The 4,972-nt window shown below is 51.8% G+C and overlaps 1 protein-coding gene and 1 long non-coding RNA gene across 3 annotated transcripts in view; one reads left to right on the forward strand and one right to left on the reverse strand.

Annotated features, from left to right (window-relative positions):
* The window catches only part of MGAT5 (mannosyl (alpha-1,6-)-glycoprotein beta-1,6-N-acetyl-glucosaminyltransferase), a 333,468-nt gene that overhangs the window by 58,406 nt on the left and 270,090 nt on the right, over nucleotides 1-4,972 (reverse strand). The window lies entirely within an intron of this gene.
* LOC107183742 overlaps nucleotides 2,192-4,972 on the forward strand; it is a 4,491-nt gene continuing 1,710 nt past the window's right edge. Inside the window, exon 1 of the long non-coding RNA XR_001514559.1 lies at nucleotides 2,192-2,281. This is a non-coding gene — a long non-coding RNA (uncharacterized LOC107183742). The remainder of the gene's footprint in view (nucleotides 2,282-4,972) is intronic.

The following is a 4,972-nucleotide window of genomic DNA, read 5'->3' on the forward strand; positions in this document are numbered from 1 at the left end:
GTGCAGCATGCAGAGCGCAGAGGACGGGCGAACACTTCTCCGCGGGCCCCGGAGGTTGGGTCCTCATTCCAAGGACATGGGGAGCACCCAGGAGCGGGGTGCAGGGTCTGCCCTCTGCCATTCACTGTCCTGGTGACAATTATTACAAAGGACTCTCAACTTTGGGGGTACATGTTTCAAATCACTATTAAAGTCTTCATGACCGAAAAGCACAGGTCATGTTCTCCAGGCGGACTGTTCGGAGTCAGCCAAGCCCATCTCTGCACCCTCACGTGTGAATACAACGAACACTTTGACTGAAAGCTTAATTTCATGTGCGTTTGGTGTGGCTGGGAGATGGTAAATCCATTACTTCAGAGATGTATGTCCTTGAATTAGTGCAGAAGTGACAGCAAAAAGTTTATAAATAGTGACTTCCCATCCAGAGCTTGAGCCAAATTTAGGGTCACCACTCTGGTGTAACGTAAGTTCATTGGAGGGGTCCTCTGACATAGTTCTTGGGCTAGTGGTACCCTCACAAACCCCTTCTGAGGGACTCCATCTCCACCCTCACCCCTGCCACTGCTGACTGGCCCAGGGAGGGGGGGGGCCCCATTCCTCGCTGGCCAGCAGCCGGGACAGTGTGTCCAGCTCAGGAAGAGGAGCTGAGCCAACGGCTCTCTCTCGGGAGTGAATCCTGTTCACAGAGAGATTACCGCCAGATGGCCCTGGGCTTTCGAGCAAGAAGGTTATTTGGTGTTGGAGTCGGGGCAACTATAGACCAGAGGTTAAGTTCAGATACAGTTATAGGCCAGCTGCCAGTTTTGGGGGGAAGAGCTGAGAGAACAGAGGAAAGAGAGAGAAAGACAGTGACCGAGACTTAGATATCACCCAGCAACAGTGATAAAGAGAGGCAGGGGCGGGCTGGGCAGAGGAGGAGGGGGAAGGAGGAGGAAGAAGAGGAAGAGGAAAACAGAAAGGAGGAAGATGGGTGATGAAGAGAGAGAGGAGAGAGGAAAGAAAGCAGACAGGAGAGAGAAAACCCAGAGCTGGGTTCCGTCCCACCCACAGTGGCTCCCTGCCCTCAATTTCCCAGGTCTTTCTGGACCTTTACAGTGACAACCTCCCCATCCCACACTACTGGGTCCATTCCTATCATCCAGAAGGAGGCCTGCCAGGCCATTTTACTGGGTAGGGGTCAAGGTAGGGGTAGGGGTAGGGGCAGGGGCAGGCACCTTTCCTTCAGGCAAAAGGAGACATTTCCACGTCAAAACCAGCTGCTAACTAGTGAAGGTGAAGCAAAGGCCCTGACCCAGGTCGGCAGTGAGTGACAAGGAGCACGTGAGTGGTCCCCCGGCTCCTGTCCTGGGGAGAAACACTCGCTGCAGACAGACGGAAGACTAGGATTCTAAGATAAGAGAGAACAACAAAACAAACCTGGGAAGGCGGGGAAGGGACTGCAAGGACACCAGGTATGCCAGCAACCCCAGGGCTCCTTGAAGTGCAACAAGGGGACAAGTTCAGGCAAATACAAGAAGCAATGCAGGAGCTAATAAAGTTTACGAGCTTATTAACACTAAGGCATGATCAAGGAAGTCACATAGGTTATCAGAAAGTAAAAGATGTTTCAAACATAACTCTAATATTTGAAATTGATTGGCCACTGGGTGATCCCACCAGATCTCCTGTTGCCACCTATCAGAGTTCTGTAAAAAGTGGCAAGCGTGAACCATGTTATGGATTCCAGGTAAAGGTGATGTGGGAGCCATCCACACTGAGCAACCCTCTCCACCACCCCGAACCCCCTCCACCCCCCCGCCTACCCCCGCCACCCACTCCCCCGCCCACCCTGCAATGTTCACGTTCACTGGAGGCTAAAGGAACCACCAGCTCAGAATGGCTGCCTGAACTTCAGGTCCCCAAACCCAGCTGCCTCTGGTCCTCATTCCAAGGACATGGGGAGCACCCAGGAGTGGGTTGGAAGTGCCCAACCCCACAGATGGAAAAGGGACTCTATCACAGCCACTGTCCCAGGGCGACATCACTGCCTACCACTCTCCCGGTCTCAGCCTGACAGTATTCTCCCAGGCAGATACCTGCATGGCACGAGAGTCACCTGTCATTCCATACATCAAATCAGCCACCAAGCACTGCTGATGTTGCGGCCATACTATCAAGGTTGTCTCCTTCTCTTTAGTTCTTGATCCTCGCTCACCTGGACTGTGTCAAGATTTATACACCCAGCATCTTAACACATCTCTGGGTGGCTCAAGGTGGCACAACTCGTCCATGGTTCCTACAAGTAAGCAACAGCACTGGGACTGACTGCAAAAGTATTTGTATGGCTAAATGCCAAGCAATACTATTCAATGTAGTGTATATGGACAATATTTTTACATATAGACATTACAAAACCAGGCATGGGGATGACAGATTCCCAACATTGGATAGTAATTACTGAGGAGGGAGGGAGGGAGGGTTTGGGGAGGTAGACGGAGCTTTAATGGTATTTGTAATACATCACACTTCTCTGTTAAAGAAAAATACTGCAAAAATATGAACATCTGCAAATCTGGGTGGAGGGTATTTTTGCTATAGTTAATACATTTCACAACAAGAGAGAACAATAAAAAAAGATATGCAATCAAGAACAGAAAGTAATATGTATCACGTCAAAGCCTCCACCTTTGCCACCACATGGCAGGCTCAGCTCCTGCCACGGAGACGTTCGAGGGTCCCCTCGCGTCTCTCTTTAAGGGATACTGCTATCTTTTGTGTTTAAAAAATGAGTGCTCAGGTTTCTTATTAAGCATGGCCCTGCCTGCCCTTCCCATGGGAAGGCCAAAAGTGGAAGGTGCGGGTCCAGGCCGAGGGCAGCACACCCCTCCCCTCCCTTAGGAAGCAGGTGTCCTGTTGATCTAAGACTAGAAAGCCTTCCCGCCCTGACGTAAAAGACCAAGGTCAAGGAAGATTACCTACAAATTTGCTGAGACACAGGGGCCTGGCACTGCGTATGACAGCTCAGCACGCCACCCCCGTCTCGGGCCGTGAGAAATGGCTCCAGAAGGTTCCAGCTCAGCAGCTAGCAGCCCCATCATGCTCTCAGTCTCCTGTTCAATTTAAATTCCCATCAAAAACAACCGACCGAACAGATTAAAACTGGAGTCCACCTAGCTGCGAGGGAAAGATAGTGGGGTTCGCAGGGAATCTCAGCTGCTGGGATACAGCTGCGGGCAGGGCCGTCTGCGGAGCTGGTAGTGAGATTTTTCAGAGCCTGAACAGAGAGCTTCTGGAAAAAACGATTCCATCCAACACAACAAGCATGCGATTCTGCAGTGGCAGGAAGGGAAAGGGCAGAACCGGAGGATTGGGAGCCCTTCGCTCTTGCTGGGGAGTTAGGGGTGCAGGAATGATTTTTGGCACATGGCAGTATTCTGAGCTTTTGGTTGCAGTGGATACTATGCAGTTTTCTCCCCAGCAACCACCCTGCTCCCCACTGCAGACACACACATCCTAGACCCACATTTCCCCTCCTCCACATGGCACCTTGTGAACTGTCATTTAAAAATGATACTAAGTCTGCAGCCCTGCCCAGAGTTGGTTGGTCCGTGGAGAGCACCTGGTGTGTGCTAAGCCGGTGGGCAGCCTCTCCAGGAAGTGCTGGATGGGTGTGGAAGAGCAATCCTTCCGCAGGGACAAAGCAGTGAGCTCTAAACCAGGCTGCTGAATGAACCCGCTGGGTCCTGCTGTGTGGGGTGGGCTACAGTCAAAGAAAACGGAAGTCCTTACACCAGCGGTTCTCAACCTGTGGGTCGCGACCCCTTTGGCAGTCGAACCACCCTTTCTCAGGGGTCGCCTAAGACCATCCTGCATATCAGACATTTACATTACGATTCATAACAATAGCAACATTACAGTTATGAAGTAGCAACGAAAATAGTTTTATGGTTGGGTCACAACATGAGGAACTGTATTTAAAGGGCCAGAAGGTTGAGAACCACTGCCTTACACAGACAAGGCCAAAGGTGAGGAAGCTCGCGTCCTGGCAGGCCTTGGTCCACAGTTCCGGTCACTCCTCAATCCCGCTGCGCTCCTGTTCTCCCCTCAGAGGCAGCTCAGAGGCCGCTCACCCCACTCAGGCCCCTGCTAGTAAAACTGGGTTTTGTCATTTTGGCAGGAAGAGTCCTGACACTTGTGATCAAATTCTTTAGTCTAATCCTTCATTCTGATCATCGTAAACTTTAAATCATTTTTAAAGTAGTAGCTTCCACATCCACTGTCCCCCCCCGCCCCCCGTCCCCCCCACACACATACAGAAGCTGGTCCCCCCCTGGTTTTACAAACACATAAGGACGAATCATGTTTGAAGAAACACAGCGCCATCGAGTGTGCCTTGCCCCAACCTAGCCACGGAAGCTCTTTACGATCTACTGCTGTGATGTACTAGTAACTATTTAAAAGACGGGGTTTGGCCTGTCCACTCCAGTGAGTGCAGATCTTGTAAATCTTTCTCTAAACCAGCCTCCTTCATTCACTTTGGGAGTCTGTCCTGGCCTGTTCTGCTTGAACAGCTGTCATATCTCCGAGCAGAGCTCCTTGTCTGAACGGTAGCACAATGTCTGAACCGTCTCATTCCCCGACTGCCTGCTCTTCCTTCTCCTTCTCACATGGTGTCACACAAGCCGGGCTGCCCCCACTGCAGGCTGGGAAGAAGCTACTCCATGGGATGGGGAAATGGGGTCCCCATTCCTAAAGAGCACCCCAGAAACCCCAGAAGTACAGGGGCTCTGATCTTTCTGAGGTGAACCAGCGCCAATGAGAAGCAAGAAACAGGAAGGAGCAGGGAAATGAGTGCCCACTTTACTCTCTGCTACAGCCCAGGTGTGCTAAGGGAGGGTCCTCTCGCAACCTGCCAGGGGGTCCAGAGGGCCCGGTGCCCACGCTGTGTCCGTGGGGCTCCTGTGAGCAGGCCCAGCATGGTCACACGCTCTTC

This window comes from Myotis davidii, unplaced genomic scaffold, assembly GCF_000327345.1.
Source record: "Myotis davidii unplaced genomic scaffold, ASM32734v1 scaffold923, whole genome shotgun sequence".
In the NCBI taxonomy this organism is placed as follows: Eukaryota; Metazoa; Chordata; class Mammalia; order Chiroptera; family Vespertilionidae; genus Myotis; species Myotis davidii.